This window comes from Cibotium barometz, chromosome 42, assembly GCF_041138505.1.
Source record: "Cibotium barometz isolate CiBa-2024 chromosome 42, ASM4113850v1, whole genome shotgun sequence".
NCBI classification, from domain to species: Eukaryota; Viridiplantae; Streptophyta; class Polypodiopsida; order Cyatheales; family Cibotiaceae; genus Cibotium; species Cibotium barometz.
Window position 1 is genome coordinate 44,399,816 of NC_141087.1, and position 19,390 is coordinate 44,419,205.

Genomic DNA, 19,390 nt, shown 5'->3' on the forward strand with positions numbered 1-19,390 from the left:
TGTCCCCATATTATTCTTCTTCTCCTTCTTGTGGGGTTGGTTTTTGAGTTGATGAACCTTGGGCACCCGCTTCTGTGTACCCTGCGACTTTGGGTATTGTTTGTGTAGGTTTTGTGGGACTGATGCTTGTTCTATTTTATGAGTTGATGTTACCGTAGTCGGTGTCGTTTTTTCATCACCCTTGTCAGGTTCCATAAGGGTATGGACATGACCTTGTCGCCCTCATTCAACAACGATGTCCTCTTCTCCCATTTGATGTTACATTTGCTGGCGTAAATCTAGGATCGTCCTAGAACCATTTCCTCTTCCATGGAACCTACAGGCATGACAAACACTTTCCCAAAGACAACCGAGGAATTATTTCTGATGGAAATGTTAACACTTAAAAATCCCTCAGCTCTCGTAGTTATCAAGTGTACACTACGTACTTACACATTAGTGGGTTCAAGGTGTGGTCTATCTAATGCTACCCATGTTTCATACGAGATCAAGTTACACATTAGTGGGTTCAAGGTGTGGTCTATCTAATGCTACCCATGTTTCATACGAGATCAAGTTATGACTTGCTCCTGTATCTATTAGTGCAATGCTCGTTGCATGGGCTTTAGCTATAGTAAGTTCCACCTTGAGTCGTGCTAGCTCAATGTTCAGTTCCTCTTCGTCTCCTGAGAGAGTCAAGGAGGCCATGTTGACATGTAACAATCTCTTCTGGAGTATTCGTTTAGCTTTGGCCTCCCTTGCCTTAGCCTCTTCTTGAGCTTGGTGGATTTTTTCCTTTTCGAGCTATTTTTTGTTGACATGTAACAATCTCTTCTGGAGTATTCGTTTAGCTTTGGCCTCCCTTGCCTTAGCCTCTTCTTGAGCTTGGTGGATTTTTTCCTTTGCGAGCTATTTTTTGTTGTTTTAAGAGATGTTCTTGCAAGAGCATCTCTTAGGTCAGTGGTCTAAAATATTTTTTGAGTTTGCTTCCATTGACGTAACTCTCAATCTGTATGTCGTCAATCGTCTCAATTCTAACCAACCCCTGACGTGTGATCTCAGACACTCGGAAGGGTCCTAGGCCTCTGTATTTGAGTTTCTTTTTCCTGGTGCTTCCTACACCATACATGAGGACAAGGTCCCCCGTTTCTAGTTCTTTTTATTTCAAATTTTTAACGAACCAATGCTTCTTGCGTAGTTTCTCGACCATGAGTCCATGCGATGCTATTAGCATGGTCTCATCAAGCTTCTCTAAGTCGATTAGCCTTTCAACTAATGCATTCTCCATCATACGTTCTGGCACTGCAATCCTTAGGCTCGGAGCTAGGTATTCCATAGGCATTACTACCTCAACACCATAAACTAGACGGAAAGTAGTGTATCTCGTCTCGCTACCTTATAAGATGTTCGATATGCCCATAGGGCTGCTGTCAGCTTATGTTCCCAGTCCGTCTAACTTGCTTCCAAGGCTTTTGTCAAGATAGTACACAAAATTTTGTTTGTACTCTCTGCTTGACCATTAGCCTTTGGATAATAAGGTGATGATTTTCGATGGACCCCTAAGAATCCCACAAGTAAATGATCGATCACCTCATTAATAAAATGTGAGCCGCGATCACTAACTAATTCTAATGGGCAGCCGAAACCTCGAGATAATCTACTCATATAAGAATTTTGCTGTTGTTCGTTGCATCATCTTGCTTTTCGAGGCTCTGGCTTTTGCCCATTTGGTGAAATAGTCCGTGGCCACGATCATATATTGGGCTTGGATGGATGTGTTTCTGGACTAATAGGTCCAACAAAATCTACTCCCCATTTTTCGAAGGGTTGTCTTACAATAATAGGGGTGAGCAGTATCTTGTCCCTTTGTTGCGCGATAATTCTATGGCGGCTCTAAATAACGCAGGCCACCATAATCCTACTTGAAGTACCTTTTGAGTCGTGATCTCTCCAGTAAAATGCCCGCCTACTATCCCTAAATGAGCTTCATCCAATATCGTGAGGACGAACTCATCTTCTGTCACACATCTTCTTAGCACATTATCTTTACCTAGCTTATATAGTTCTCCCGCAATGAGTTGATAAGGTGCAGCAAGCTTGATAAGCCGTCGCATTTTATCTTTGTTCAAGGGTATTCCCTGTGTGGAAAACCATGAGCTAGGTAATCAGATATCTCCTCGCTCCATTTGGAATTCTTGACATATGATCAGCTACACATGCTGTGTCCCTTTTCTTACCATAACCGTAAAGTTGAACTCCAGCAATAATAGCAACCATCGTGTGATTCTTCCCGTGGTGCAAGGCTTATTCACTAAGTATAATAAGGCTTGATGGTCCACAAAGAATATGAATTTGTTGGCCAATAGGTAATGTCGATACTTCTTGACAGTGTAAACCATGGCCAATCCTTCTCTCTTTGTGGTGGTGTAGTTCACCTCTGCAAGCATCATTTAATTGACGACTAGCGAAGCAGACTGGATAGTCTAATTTGAACTCACCGGGCTAGGCTAGTACGCATCCAATAGCAAAGTTTGATGCATCAATATGCACATGAAATTTGAGGTCCCAATTGGGGGGTCGTAGAATTGGCACGCTAGCCAATGCCTGCTTGAATCGATCATATGCTTCCTAGCATTCCTCAGTCCATTCAAAGACAATGAGTAGCTTGTACAATGGCATGGTGATTTCAGCATAGAAGATTATGAAGTGGTGGTAATACCCCACGTGGCCCATAAATCTTTGCACACCTTTGTAATTAGTGGGCCGTGGCAGCTCCAATATCAACTTGACCTTGCTATCATCCGTGGATATACCATTCTTTGAGACAATGTGTCCCAATATCACACCATGTTTGACCCAAAATTGACATTTTAAAGGGTTCAGGGATATATGATATAATCGACATCTCTCGAACACTTTCCTTAAGTAAGCCAGATGGTCCACCCATCAAGAGTGTGCACACAAATCATCAATGAATACCTCCAACCACTTCTGTAGGTAGCCTTTGAAGGCTGTGCACATCAATCGTTGAATGTTGCTAGGGCATTGATGAGACCGAAGGGCATAACCTTGTATGCAAATGTCCCCCACATTGTATTGAAAGCTGTCTTATAATGATCTTCTGGTGCAATGGACACCTGATTGTAGCCAGAGAATCCATCCAAGAAGCTGTAAGCTTCTTCACTAGCCACTCTCTCCAAAACATGTTTCGTGTAGGGTAATGGATAATGGTCTTTCCTACTAGTAGTTGCGTTGACCTTTTTAAGATCAACACACACCCTAAGTTTATCTCATAGATGAAATCCATAGCAATGAGCTTGTCTATTTCCTCTTTTTTACAATTGCCGCATACTTAGGATTTATCTAGTATGGTTTTTGCCTGGTTGTTGGTCTTGATCCTTCCATGATTGGAATCATATGCTACACTACCTTAGGTGGTACATCCTTCATCTCCTTGTAATTCTAGGTGAAACGGTCCTTAAATTCCTTAAGGAGGGCAACGAGCTCATCTTCTTCAGTCAAAGCCAAGTCCTTAGCAATGTATACGGGTCTGGCTTCCTCCCCTGATCCTACAATATCAACTTCCATGACTTCCGTCGGGCCATCGTATGATGTGGATAGCCCATCCTCCTTAACCCTTGTTGCCGTCAGTCAGACCACTTTCTATTCGTTAAAGAGTGTAGGTTTTGAAGTGGTCAGGTACTGAGAGCATTGTTTTAGTCATGATCTTTCGAGTCTCACGTTCAGCTTCTCCCAAAGCTTTATTTCGTTTTCAAAACCCAGCTTTTGTTTCTCGCTCTCTTGAAGGGTGACTATCTCCTTGTGTCTTCCTTCCAGTGATATCTTACTCAACTCCTCACCCCAATCCTTAGAAAACTCATCGTGCACCTTAGTGGCCTCAAGGTATCTTAGCCACTGGGCATCGGTGAGTTTTCTTCATAATAGGGCATTTCGTTAGGCAATATATTGTTTCTATTTTCTCCATCTTCTGAGGCGTTAAGCATTGGTATGGCCTTGTGTTATGGTCCCTTCTATGCTAGAGGTCTCCTCTTCTGATGCTTCATCAATGGTTAGCCAATTAACCATACAGATAGAGGTCGTAGTAGGGACAGTTCCAGATTCCACATACTTGGTCCCCCTGGGTTGCTTCACATCTATGGTAGCTAGCACATGCATTCAGTTTTCACTGAAGTCTGAAGGAGGAAGTGATGCATACATTTCCGTTTCCTCTTCTTCCTTGGAATTTTCTACCATGAGCTGGGATGTGGTCCATTCCGTTGTGACCGAATCATTACCGAACAAATGCCCTTCCATGGGATGTTCTTTTCATGTTCTCATATCTATCTTTAAAATTTGTGAATCCTTACGCACATACACGTGATCTAATGTCCAATCATGCACCAATTTGGATTCCCTCACGAAGGGTCTCCCCAATATTATGTCATATGAATCAAGTTGGCGCAAGAAGTCCATTACCACAAATGTATGATGGTAACGAAACGTAAAGAGTTTGAGTTTCACATTCTCCAGAAGTCCAATGGGCCTTGAAGATTTTCCGTCAGCCATTGTAACCATTAGATCTGCCATTTTTAGATCAAGTTTTCCCCAGTTCTCCTAGCAACATTTTGTGATGATGCTAACCCCCACCCCACCATCCAGGATAGCCAGTGCTTGGTACCCACTATGATGAATCGAGATTGTAGCATTTGTGTCGTCACTTTTGTAATAACTTCCTAGCTGATTAACTCATATCTTAAATGACTCAGGTTTTCCTTGCGTGTCTTAGGGTTCTTTCTGGGCCAGAGGTGACAGAACCTCCTCTATAGTATTGGCTGCCTTCTACCCATTCCTTTATGTCTATCCATAGGGTTGGTGAATTGCGTAACAATTGCCCTAATGGCATTTGTACACCACGTGGACAGTACAGTCGCCCCCCCCACGAGACTTCCTATGTCTCAGGGTTCTTTGGAGATTGAGGGTTCCCCCCCAAGTGTGTGTCTCGCATTCATCCATAGGGAAGGAATGGATGGACTCACCCAGCACATTTTCCTCAAACATTTTGGACATTGTGTTTGCTTGAGATCCCTCTTTTGTTTCTTTTGAAATTGGAGTAGGTACGTCTAATTCCCTTTCCCTTGTTGGCTCGTTTCGTGTGGATACATTGTATCCCTAACCCAGTTAGCCCTTAGCTATAGCCCTTAGCTTGGCTTCATGAAGCAGTTGGCATTCTTCTACTAAGGCCCTGGCGTCTTCGAGATTTCTTATTTCCTCATCGGCATTGGGGTACTCACCGACGCCTTTAGGAGTTGATGGTTGCTCCCTTTGCTCCTCTAGGTCTAGCCCTTTGTGATGATTGATCCTTTGATCCCCCTCTTCTCTCGATTGGGTGGATCCGTGTCGATCGTATCTTCTTCGGATCCATCTTGGATTGTGACCCTTATGTCACGCTTACCCACTTTTTTCACTCTTCTCCTATGGCCAATAGTCCTAGAAATAGTCACATCTGCTCAGTTCTTTCCCTTGTCTCCTAATTGGACTTGGGCTTGTGTCAGAACATTGAATGGTGTGATATTTCCAGGCAGCACACTAATGGTCGGATGGTGGCCTGATTCAAAGTGGAAGCCAAACCACTTACGCGATATGGACAATCCTTGATCAAATGATCAATACCACATTGTACTAGCATGTAATTAGGTGAAGTAGTCACTTGTTTTGGGGTTGGTGCGTATGAACCATATTCTTGTTTGGGCACTCAACGATTCGATGCGGCCCTCCACAGCTAAAACATTGTAGCGGTCCTCTCCTTATGTTCGAGTTCATGTCCTTGCCCTTCCATTGTACCGTGGTTTGAAACAGAGGTATTGGCATGTTATTCTCTGTAGGACATAGAATTCTGGTGTGACCTCCGCAGCTTCTTCATAGTACTCTTTGCTAAGTTCTACTTCACGCACCATATCAATATCTTCCGATGGCTCTTCAATTAATACTTGGTTGATCTTAGCCTGTGGTGGTTGTGGTAGTAGAATAGGTGGTGGTAGGGGTGAAGTGCTATGTACCCGGAACATCCCCCTAGGTAAATAGGAAGAGTTGGGTTATCCTGTTGTAGTGATTTGTCTAGGTGGCGTTGGTAAAGCCAATGGAGCTCTAGGTGCTAGTAGCTATGCAACATTTTGGAATCTTGGATATCTGCACATTGAAGTGTCATGATTTCCTAATTTTACATAGTGTGCACAATAGAGTAATGGCCTTGCTCTTAATTGTGGACATTCGGTGGTAGTGTGATTCAATCTGCACATAGAGCACCACACCAATTCCCTACAGAGGGGTAAAGATGGTTATGCCTGTGCCCAGATGTTTCTCTTCCCTCATTTACCTTCAATTTCTCTAGTATTGCATTACCTATTTCGTCCACAGTCATGTTTCCAACTTGCTTGCTCTGAGTTCCAATTTCTTGGTGACTGAAGACACGAGAAGTCGTAGTTGCTCTGAAGATATTCTAAGATCTTCTCATTGCAGAAATTCCAGCATATTATCTTCATATTCAATTGCCAATTTGCAACATACATCAAGAGTGGCTGGTCGGGCTAGTACCAAATAATCATGCACCTCTACTTCACACATAGTCTCTCATCGACTCCATTTCCTTTTGTTTGATATGGTGTAGTTGTGCCACACAGGGCTCCATCTGTCACCACTTCTGGTGGGCAAGGCTGGGCACAAACACATTCTTGAGTCGTGTGAAGTTAACCTTATCCTTGGGTTTGAGGGTTCAGAACCATTGATGCGCTTTCCCTTCCAGGGTTAGTGAGAAAGCATGAATCATTGTCACATCACTGACAAGTCCGCATGTTTTGCATGTGGATTCAAAAATCTCTACATGGATAGGATCTCCGTCCCCGGATAATTTTTGGATGAGTTTGGAAATGATATGTAGGAGGGTCGGGATTCTAGAGCAGTGCCTAGTTCCCTGACCATTCCTCGGCCCATCTATGCTGCTATATTCAACAGATCTGTCCTGGTGGCTGCATTAAGGTCAATGGTTAGATCCACCCTTGATCTTGAGGAGCTGTTCCCCCCTTCCTAGACCTCGTCCTCTTCCTATGTTGGCTCTTCTAGGTATCTCCGGTCCATGGGATGGTCCTGCCACTGTACCTTGGAGTGGTTCATCATTAGTTGCCTCTGTACACCTTTGCAGAATTAAAAGTTCCATGTCATGTAGGAACGTAGGATGATTGATCATCTGCTCAATATCTTTTTTGGTGTACAGACGATCCTCCACTTCACCCGCCACTCTTGCTAGATTATCCTCTTCTTCTAGGGTTACAAACTCTTCCTCAGCTCTAGGATCCTCATTTATGGGTTCTAAGTTTGGAATTTCTCCCTCACTTCTTCCCATTACTAATTCCGGCTCCTTACCCCGTGATTCGAGTAGGTTTAAACTTCCTATCTCCTTTTGTCAATCTCTTGCCCTTCAAGTATCGAGATCTTGTTTCCTTAAGCTCAACTCTTGTATAGCTGTCGTTCCACCTCGCTCCTTCTGAGATCTAAGTCTACTTCCTCTGAGGTGGGAAAGAATACTTGACCCATCCTAGCTGCACTTTCCATGTCCCATCTCATTCGAGGGGTTCCGGTGTACAACAGCCTTGAATTTGACGTTTGGATGGGCACTTCTTGTCTTGGACCAAGTCCAGTGCTCATGCTCGCAGATTGCACTTCTTCATCATGACTGATTTGGAGACCAAAAAATCCCCGAGTGATATCAATGATACGACTGGATCTAGTTGGGGAGGGTGGTTTCTCCTCTTCCCCAAACCCGGAGTACCTTAGCCCTTCTTCCATGGACTATCGTCAAGGTGTAAGATCATTTTCGATGAGCTTTCCAAATCTTAAGTGCATGTATGTATGATTTGATAAGCTACTTTGATGACCCAATTTAGTTTTGATCAGATTCTGTCGATTTGTTTCTGAGGCCGTGAGATTGCAGAGAATAGTTCACGGCGTGAAGTGTCAAAAAATAGTTCACCGCATGATCGTTTTTCTGCACGTGTTCGAAATTTTTTTCTCTTGGGGTTAGAATTCCTCGTCCTTGTCATAAGCGTCACTCCTTTCCAAACCTTCGTAGCTTTACTCGTGCGTTGGATTAGACTAAACCGTGAGTTTGCAAGAAAACTTCACGTTGTGAACAAAAAAGAGTTCACGCCATGAAGGGCTTCTAAAATGGCTCACGTCATGAACGAATTGGTTCACGCCATGAAGAGTTTTGAAAAAGTTCACGGCGTGAACGAATTTCTACACTTTCATGATTCTTAATCTTGTCAGACCTCGTGGCGTCAGAGGTGTCAGGATAAGGTTCGCAGCATGAAGTTACAGAAAACGGTTCATGAAGTGAACGTTTTCCTGTAGTTTCACATGGAAACTTCCTGTGTCGACTAAGGTGATTCTTCTGGGTGCAAAATACTTATCCAACAGTTTCCAAAATGATTGTGCCACGTCTAAGGAGTGGAATACAAGTTCAAGGCACAGTCAATGTCTCCTTATTTTTTTATTTTTGTTAATTTTTGGAAAAGAAGAAAAACAGAACACCAACCTGCTCATTCACGTTGATGCTTTCAATGATGCAAATATCAACATTAACTAGAAAAAATAGTGAAGCTCTATTCTAAGACCACTCCACCACACATATACACAACAAACACAACCAATTTCACACGATTTTTTACTTTCACACAAATCTTATCCATTCATTTTCTACACAAATCTTATCCATTTATTTTCTACACAATGCACTACCAGAATGCAAGGGCAATCATGAATCTTATACACTGGGAGCTGAAACTCCAAGAGGAAGGAAGAAACAAAGGTGTTTCCCCAGCAAGCAGCAGCGCCAAAAATGTTATGGGCTACCACACCTCCAAGAGGAAACTCAATGCATTCACCTAAAGGATGAGCAATAGATCACAACCGTCGTAGGGCACTTACCAATGCTTCGAACTTGAGTCCCTTAAGGCCTCCAAGCTCACTTGTAAAGCTCCAAACCTCCAAGCTCCACCTCCACGCTATCACTGTAGAGTCGCTCACATCATCGCATAAGGAAATCACTCTCTCTCACTTCCCCACACAAGCATGAATCATACAAGCATAGAAGAGGCACAATCCTAGAATGCTCTCTCTCCCAATCTCTCTCAAGACACAAAGAAGAGATCTCTATAGCACAAAGGGGGATTGTGTCTTTTCATTATGAGAAAATGCTTTATATACATTTGGCTCTTATTCACACTTGGGTGCCCACCAAAACTTACTTAACTAGGCCTTGGGTGGCCAATATCTCATAATGTACAACTTTTATAGTGCCGTTTCATGACACTTATTAATGTCCTCAATTGGAGGAGCATGCTTGTTAATCCAAAATGGGATTAACACTCGTGAGAATTAAACCTAAAATGTAAGTTGAAAACATAAGAGATTAATCTTATATGTTAATAAGCATAAATGTATGTAAGCACATAGTAAGCTTATATATATATGTAAGTTTTTGATGTATATAAGTGAGTGTATATATAGTAAGAAAGTAATTTTATGTGTACCTCTATGTAAGTGAAGCTTTTTCATTTGATTTCATGTATCTTCATGTAGGTGGCTACTTTGGCGGTCTGTCTCTTTCATAAAAAAGGATACCCAAGGCCATGGATGGATCGAGAAGATGGAGAGAATATTGATGCTCAAGAATTTCGTGCAACCAAAAGCTTCAGCTTGGAGTTGCCACCTAATATCAATCCAACATGCACTAGTGATCCAAGTGGGCCATATCTTGGAGGGACTAAACGATCATCATTCTTTTGCAAGTACGTAGATGTTCTTTTGGCATTGCTGTTTTTATCACTTATTTTGTACATATGTTCCCGGACCTTGTATGTGTGGGAGAGTATATGTGTGTGAGGTTCTATTAATGCAAAAGTATGTGTGACCTAATATGTGTGACCTAATATGTGTTGGAATTAGGGTTGCAGGAATGCACACACAACTTCAAGAAGATGAGGAAGCTTGAGCACAACACAGTAGTGTATTATGAGTGCCTAAAATGAAAGATAACAAGCCCTAGAAGATAATGGGCGTATATACAATGCACGGGGGAAAAAACCTCCTAGTGAGGGAAAAAGTGCCCCGGCGGTCCTAAGTGTGTTCACACACATCACTACTATAATATGGTAACAAATCCCCCCTGGAGTGATGCGGTGAACAAGAGCTAGCACTCATGTATAGGGAAGTGTCTAGCTATGTGGACGAATCCACAAAAGGGAGTAAGCCCAAAGCTTTGCGAAAAGCTTCGAACTTCTCACGAGGCAGAGCCTTTGTGAAAAGGTCTGCAAGGTTATCCTGTGTTGGCACATAAGCCAAACTGATCTCTCCTGCAGAGAGTCTCTCCCTGACATAATGATAGTGCACCTCAATGTGCTTCGTACGAGCATGGAACACTGGGTTCCGCGCAACTGCCAATGCGCTCTGACTGTCAGTGAAGATGGTGGTGGCAGATGGCTGCCCAACACCCAAATCAGCCATAAGGCGTCTGAGCCACACACACTCAACCGTAGCTGTGAAAGCTGCCCTGTACTCAGCTTCACAACTAGAAGTGGCCACAGTAGGCTGCTTCTTGCTCAACCATGATATGCATGAGCTTCCAAGCATGAAGCAAAAACCACTCGTGGACACGCGTGTGTCATAACAACCAGCCCAGTCAGAATCTGAAAAAACATGTAAATCTGGCGGCAATGATCCCCCCTTGGGATAAAACAACCCAAGATGCCGAGTACCACTCAAATAGCGAAAGATACGCTTCACTGCCTGCCAATGCTTAATGCCTGGGCTATGCATAAATCTGCTCACCTGTGAGACTGCAAACTGAATGTCTGGCCTCGTAATGCATACATAAATGAGGCAACCAACAGCTGTCTGATAGAGTGTGACATCAAAGTGATCTCCAGCATCATGAAGACTCAACTTCAAACCTGTCTCCATTGGAGTAGCAATAGGCTTGCAGTCTTCAAGGCCAAATCTCCGCAACAATGTTTCAATATACTTTGTCTGACACAAAGCAATACCTCCATCACACTGCTTAAATTGTATCCCCAAATAATGATGCAAATGCCCCAAATCTGACATCTCAAAAGAGGCATTCAAATCAGCCTTAAAATCAGCAATATGACTCTCATTTGGTCCTGTGAGCAGCATGTCATCGACATAGAGAGCAATGATTAGATGTACACCATCCACACGTTTAACATACAAAGTGCTTTCTGTTGGACTATTCTGAAACCCATGTGCAGTCAAATATGCATGTATTTTTTCATACCAAGCTCGTGGAGCTTGCTTTAAACCATATAAAGCCTTTTTTAACCTGCACACTTTGTTTTCCTGCCCTCTTTGAACAAAACCACGAGGCTGCGATACATACACCTCCTCATGCAAATCTCCATTTAAGAACGCAGTCTTTATGTCCAGCTGATGTACATTCCAACCATTATGAGCTGCTAATGCACAGATGCTACGAACAGTGGTCATACGACATGTGGGAGCAAAAGTCTCATCAAAATCAATGCCCTTCTCTTGAGCATAACCTTTTGCAACAAGCCTAGCCTTATGGCGATCCACTGTGCCATCAGGCTTACGCTTCAATTTGTATACCCACTTAGTGCCAATGGCCTTCTTGCCAGGGGGCAAGTCACATAAAGACCATGTACCATTCTTCATAATAGCATCGTATTCTGCTTGCATAGCAGCCATCCAATTTTCTGAACTTTGTGCCTCATCAAATGAAACAGGCTCACTTTCATCGCACATACTAGAAACAGCCAATGCATAACAATCTGACGCATAAGAGGCACCATGAGAGCCAGAACGAGTGCGACTAGACAAAGGGGCATCCAACTTGCTGTCACGCAAAGTCTGCACCAGCCATCTAGGCATATTCCTAGAGCCCTCAATCTCTTGTCTCTCATCCTCAAGTGCATCATGCACATCTGCATCAGATATAGGCTGATCTGTGTCATCATTTAAAACCTGCATAGGCTGAAAAACTGCCTCATGAGGTATTGCACTTGATTGTGCACCACTGAAAAGAGGCAACAATGTATCATAGACATCACGTGAGCTGATATCTGTCTCCTTAGTACATGAAACCAAGGGCTGAACTGCATCTTCCACAAATACAACATCACGGCTAACCAAAATGCGCTTTGTCTGTGGATGATACAAACGATAGCCTTTGCTCTCAGCACTATATCCAACAAAAATACATTTGACAGCTTTGTCATCCAATTTTCTGCGATGTTGCACAGGCACTAATGCATATGCCAGGCAACCAAAAACACGTAAATGGCCAACAGATGGCTTGCGGCTATGCCAAGCCTCATATGGAGTGACAACCTGTAATGCTTTGGTGGGACACCTGTTTAGTACATAAGTGGCACACATGACAGCCTCAAGCCAAAAACTATGTGGTAGACTTTGACTCTTAACCATACATCTTGCCATTTCCATGAGAGACCTGTTTTTTCTCTCAGCCACACCATTTTGCTGTAGTGTATACGGCACTGTACATTGGTGTTTTATCCCACGCTCAGCCAGAAATGCATTAAATTCTGAAGACATATACTCCCCCCCTCGATCTGAACGGAGGGTGCCCATCTTACTTTCTGACACATTTTCAGCCATAACCAAAAACTGTTTGAAGCACAAAAACACTTCGGACTTTGCCTTCAAAGGATATACCCATGCATGCCTGGTAAAATCATCAATGAAAGTCACGAAGTAAAGGTAGTTTCCAAATGATGGAGTTTGCATGGGACCACAAACATCACTGTGAACAAGCTGCAATCTGCGTTCAGCTCTCACTGATCCATCTTTGGGAAAGGAAGCACGCTGCATTTTACCCAATATGCAGCCCTCACAAACATGCTTGACAGGTGCCTCAAGCTTAGGCAAAGAAGACACCATTTCAGATTTCTGCAGGCGCAGCAAACTTGCAAAATTCAGATGACCAAAACGTGCATGCCACAGTTTTGCATTTGAAATAGCCTGCGTATCCATAATAGCACATGCTGAATCCTCTACACATTTGCCATCCATATTGAGCTTATACAGCCCTCGACATAGTGAACCAGATGCTACAATGATGTCACCACAAGAGAGATCATGAACAGTACATCTGTCATCCACAAATTTTACAACCAAACCTGTTTTGGCAAATGCGGAGACTGACAGCAGATTCTTTTTGATCCCTGGCACATACAATGCATCAAAAAGTGTAAAGGTGTTGCCATTTGCAACATTCAGCACAATCTGTCCAACTCCTTCAACGGGATAAGAGGACTTATTGGCACAAGTGACAGTATTCCCTGTGGGAGCAGACTCAAGGAAAGTGAATAAACTGCGCTGCGAGGTGATATGCTTAGTGGCACCACTGTCAAAGTACCATACATCTGAATCTACTGCAGACATACATGTGTCATGCAAAGATGGGTCATAACTGCACTGCGCATTGAATGCCCATTCTGTATCTAGCACAACATTAGCAGATTCATTGTTAGAAGGAGAGGCATCTGCAACAGCCATACCAGCCTCTTTCTTCTTAGCCTCTTTCGCAGCCAGCTTAGGACACGCTTTGATGACATGATCATTTCCCTTACAGTACTTGCAAAATGTCTTCTGTTTGTCACCCTTCTTCTCATCTTTGTCTTCCTTCTTTGGTTGCGCAGCATTTGCAGATTTCTGCTTACTAGAAGAAAAGCCAGCTTTACCTTTCCCGCTTCTCTGACTAGCAACGAAAGCTTGATCTGCGACACGCATAATATTCCTGTTTTGCCTTGATTGGTCTTCTTGCAGCAAAACAGAAACTAACTCCTCAAATGATAAGGCATTGGGATTGCCTTTCATCATCAAGCGAAGAGTGGAAGCAAAACCCTGATAAGAATCTGGTAGACCATTCAAAACAGTCTGCACAAGTGAACTGTCTGACAGGATTTCATCTGCAGAAATGAGCTGCTCTTTGAAATCCTTGATCTTTGTCAAAAAGCTATCCATAGAATCACCTTCGTTCATATGCTCACTCTCCAACTGTTTTCGGAGATAAGCAACACGAGCCTCATTTCTTGCCTGATACAATGTGGCAAGTACATCCCAAGCATCCTTAGAAGTCCTGCAGGAGCGAATATGTGGGATAATGGTACGTTTGACAGACAGCGCAATCAAGGCATGAGCCTGCGCATCTCTACCATCCCAACGAATCTGCTCTGCTGAAAGTGGTGGTTCTCGAACAGCTGCTACAGCACTTGTGCCTGCACCATCATCAACAGTACCTGTTTCTGATGTGTTTGCAGCATTCCCAGCCACAATAGGACGTGCATCAATACCCTGCACAATGTTCCATAACCCCTTTGCTACCAATACATGTCGCATCATATATGCCCACAATGGATAGTTGGTGCCATCCAACTTATCCTCAGCAGCCAACATGCGGAATACATCATTGTTGTCAGCCATGGCCAATGACTGTACTACTAGATGTAAATGCTGTCTGTAAGAGGTAAACCTGTATAAAATCGACCTGTGCTATGTAGCACAGCCCAAAACAGACGAATGGGCACCTGTCCTGCAGATTTTAATCTTGACAGAAAATCTGCACAGTAGGACGATTTTGCCTGCACAGTACTTGGAATGCAAAAACGGAGGGCGAAATGACTTCAGATCAAAATTCTGAAACGAACAAGCCCTACTGGCTTTCCCACGGCATATACTAACCTGCAGACGCTCGTGAAACCTCGTCGCAATCGGAGGAGATGAAGCGGCAGGTGCCGGTGATGCTGCCCGGGAGGAGGAAGCCTGCTCTGATACCAATTGTTGGAATTAGGGTTGCAGGAATGCACACACAACTTCAAGAAGATGAGGAAGCTTGAGCACAACACAGTAGTGTATTATGAGTGCCTAAAATGAAAGATAACAAGCCCTAGAAGATAATGGGCGTATATACAATGCACGGGGGAAAAAACCTCCTAGTGAGGGAAAAAGTGCCCCGGCGGTCCTAAGTGTGTTCACACACATCACTACTATAATATGGTAACAATATGTGTGGGAGAGAAAATGCTCGAGTAAATGTGTGTGAGCTTCTATGTATGGGAGAGTACTCACATGTGTGTGACCTTTGTATGTGTATCTTGTGACCAATTTTGATAGATGGTGGTTGTAGTGGCAACCTTTACAAAGAAGGATGACATAGTATTTAATATGCATGTGGGATGTAGATGCATGGAAAGAGTATGTGAACTTATGATGTGCTTCTATGTGTGTGTCAAGAAAAACAAGGCAATTTATAATAAGTGTCTCAAGAAGGAGCTCCAAAGTGGTGATACATGCAATCTCAAGATAAACAATCATCCAAGTCCTACCACAAGCACATAGTTTAGAGTGTTAGTCATGTGGAGGTTGTCTTTTTAGGATTGTTAGTCATGCATTATCTTTTTGGGATTTATTATAGAGTGTTAGTCATGTGGACATTGTGGGATTGTTAGTCATGCATTGTCTTTTTGGAATTTTGGACATTGTCTTTTTGGGATTATGGACATTGTCCTTTTAGGATTGTTAGTCATGTGAACATTGTCCTTTTGGGATTGTTAGTTTGGCTTGAAGAGTTGGGATTGTTATTTTTGAATTGAGATTTTGGTCGACGTAAACATTGATATGTTGTGTTGTAAATGTTATTGAAATATGAGTAATATTGATTGTGGTTATCATGCATGTTATGTTCTATATTGTGAATAAAAAACAATTACTATGATTTAGGATTAACTTGAGGATCATTATGGAGATCATATTGAAATGCTTTAATCTTAAATGTGTGTATCATGTTTGCTTTTGAGTTACAACTACAAGACTTGTATTATGATTTATGGTTGACTTGAGCATGAGTATATTATATTTATGGCGCATTATTTATAAAGGTGAACAATTAAATAATGCACTAACCATTTATTGTCTATTGAAATGCAATGTTTATAGATAGTCTCCTCATGATGATGGTATGGTGTATGCCTTTTACTCTTCATTAGATTTGGTTATCTTAAATGATAGTTCACTTATATATTCTTTTACATACAATGGAATGGGTGCAATGAGCTTAACAAGCACACAAAAGATAAGAAATATCCAAAAGCGCACCATTTTCAATAGCTCGCCAAGCAAGCTCACCAAAAAATCACACCCTCCAAGCCTTTTCTAATTGGATAACCACATCTCCCATCATGTTCATGGGCTTTCCTTCTTTGACATCAACCATGGCCTCACCCTCCATCAAATTTTTGGCTACTACCAGTGGGTGTAGTGATTTCCTACACACCGTAGATTTTGATAGATTTTGAGGACATGTTTGACACACAATTCTGAGCACCATACAAAGATGTTCTCCCATGCGGCTACCCATGCACCCTCGATGCCCATCACAATTTCATGACCCTCTTCGCACAACTATGGTATTCAAGCTCCTCAACGCAGTTTCAAGAACAAAATTGCAATTAGGGAGGAGAGTTATGTTAACCACACTTGTTAATCATTACTCCAAACATACAGCTACACTTTTTTTGACACAATCTTTTGTGCTTCATGTAATAATTTTGGGATATCACCGTGCTTACGACTTGTGTAATATTGGTCGATCCATATTTACTAAGCTTACAATATGTGTAATGCTAGTAACTTATACATAGCCTAGGAAATCAACTCATTTTAGGTTAAAATTCCTTAGGCAACCGAGCATTGTAAATATGAGGCTTGTATATAAGTCATTTTTTACTAATGTGAGTACACATATTCCAGCTATCACAATTGAGTCTAACTTTGGGCTCTTGTGGTAAGGCTTGTTTGCCTGTTTGTTCTCTCCTAATACTTGCTTGTTTACTTATGGATTGTGTGGAATGTTTCTCTCTCTCATCTTCTCATTCTCATTCTTCATCTCCACTTCTCCCCCATTCTTGCACTCACTATGAACATTGTGGTAGAGACTAAGCTCTCCATAGGTCTCTCCCTCCTTGATCCATACCCAAATGCATAGCTCCATTGTGGTAATGGAGGCAAGGTTGAGGACCCTTGGAGTGTTGCTTTCTTTCATCTTCTCACTCTCGTTCTTCATCTCCATCTCTCCCCCATTCTTGCACTCACTATGAGCATTGTGGTAGAGATTAAGCTTTCCATAGGTCTCTCCTTCCTTGATCCATACCCAAATGCATAGCTCCATTGTGGTGATGGAGGCAAGGTTGAGGACCCTTGCTTCAGGTTGTTCAATCTTAAATAGCTAAGGGTGCAAATAGGCTATGACCCTAGCATTCATCTCTTCTTCTCCCTCGTACAAAGTACAAGAGTTCCCATTTTGGTGAACATCCATGAGACTTTTATATATGTCAATTTTTACTAACGAGAATACACATAATCCCATTATCACAATTAATTCTAGCTTTGTGTTCTTGCGCAGTGAGACTTGCTTGCTTGTTTGGTCTCTTGATGCTTCCTTTCTTGCTTGTGGATGTGTATGTGAGTGTATTGAGTGAAGATTGCTTACTTTCATGTTCTCCTTTTGAGATCTCCACAACTATCTCCCTCCTTGCTCCATACCCAAATGCATAGCTCCATTGTCAAGACAACAATGGAGGAAAGCCTGAGGACCCTTGCTTCTCCATAAGAGAGGGTTGTTCAATCTTGAACGGAAAAAAGAGTGCAAACCTGCTATGCATTCATCCCTTCTTCTCCCTCCTGCAAGCACAACAGTTCCCATATAAGTGAACATAGTTGACCTGAGAAAGGGATTTCTTTTCTAACAAATTGGAGCTCCAAATTATCTACAAGTATCTCCTCCTCAATCACAACACTTATGTCTCAAAGAACTACAACATCCATGAGCGAGCTGGATGGGAGCACCCAAACGAGCACACAGTGCCCACCACCACCCGCAAGGAGCTACACGGCCAACCAAGGTGGCAAATCTCTTACCTTCTTCAAAAGAAGCATTGGGTGGTCTAGTGCAAAGCACCCACTTATCTGACGAGGGTCCTCGGGTTAATCAAGTGTCAATGGTCTTGAGGAGATTTCTACAAAGCCAAGAAGAAAACGAGGGAAAGATGCTATACAATTTTCCTATATCCCGCCCACCCCCACAAAGAAGCACAATAGACCACTTTAGACTAGCTGATATCCAGAGCATGGAACACTTCTGTGAAATGTATGATGACCAGGTCTCCCGAACCCAGCAATCATAGTCACCATTAGGCTCTTCCGACTTATCAAGGATCTCATCTTAGCCTTTCCCAACTACTATTCATGGGCTTGCCTTTGACATCAACCTTTCCCATCCTGTTTATGGGCTTTGCCTTTGACATCAACCAAGTTCGATACTACCACAACGGGTGCAATGATTCCCTATGCATTGTATCATAGATTTCAGCCACATTTGACACAATTATGGGCACCATAAAAGATGTACTCCTACAGCCCTCAACGGATTCGCTCTTGTGGTAAGGCTTGCTTGCTTGTTTGCTCTCTTCATGCTTGCTTGCTTGCTTGTGGATTGTATGTGAGTGTATTTAGTGAAGATTGCTTGATCTCATTTTCTACCTCTCCTTCTCCGTCTCCATCTCTCCCATTCTTGCACTCACAAGGTTGAAAATTCCGTGTTGAAAGACATCCATTTCTAGGTTCTTGTCAATGTAAAAACATGTGTAGTCTTGCCTCGATCTGTTGGCTTTGTTGCCTATTGGACCATTTGAGGTTTGCATCCCTGTAGGATGAGAGCATACCTCCCTACTACTTCATTACCTCAAACTACCTTGCAATTACGCACTTGGTAGTCCACAACACATTCACATGTGTTAAAGTTCCCACAAATGAATAAGTATTCTCTGCCAACATCATGGAGCTCCTCCCATAAACTCTCATTGTTTGTCTTAGCATTAGGCACAAGATCCTAAAGACCCTTACTAGAGGGGATTGACAATAAAAAACGATCAAAGCCCCAAGCAGCACTTTTTCATGGTCGAATACTATTGTAAACTTGAGATAGAAAACTAGGGAGGATAAAAAATGGTCATAGCCCCGAGCATCACTTTTTTGTGGTCGAATACTCTAGTAAACTTGAGATAGAAAACTAGGGAGGATAAACTAGGAGTATCGACGACGAGTCCAGAATTTCTCAACATTAAAAGTAAACTAGATAAATTATTAAATTAAGGACAGCAAACTAAGGACAGTAAACTAGGGCTGTCAATCATGCAGCAGCAACGACGACTTGGTGAGAAAAGAAGTATGAAAGCTTAAGGGAATGTTAGGTCTTGCGTTCCAGTCTTGACTCATGCCGGCTTTTTTGTTGAGAAGTTATTAA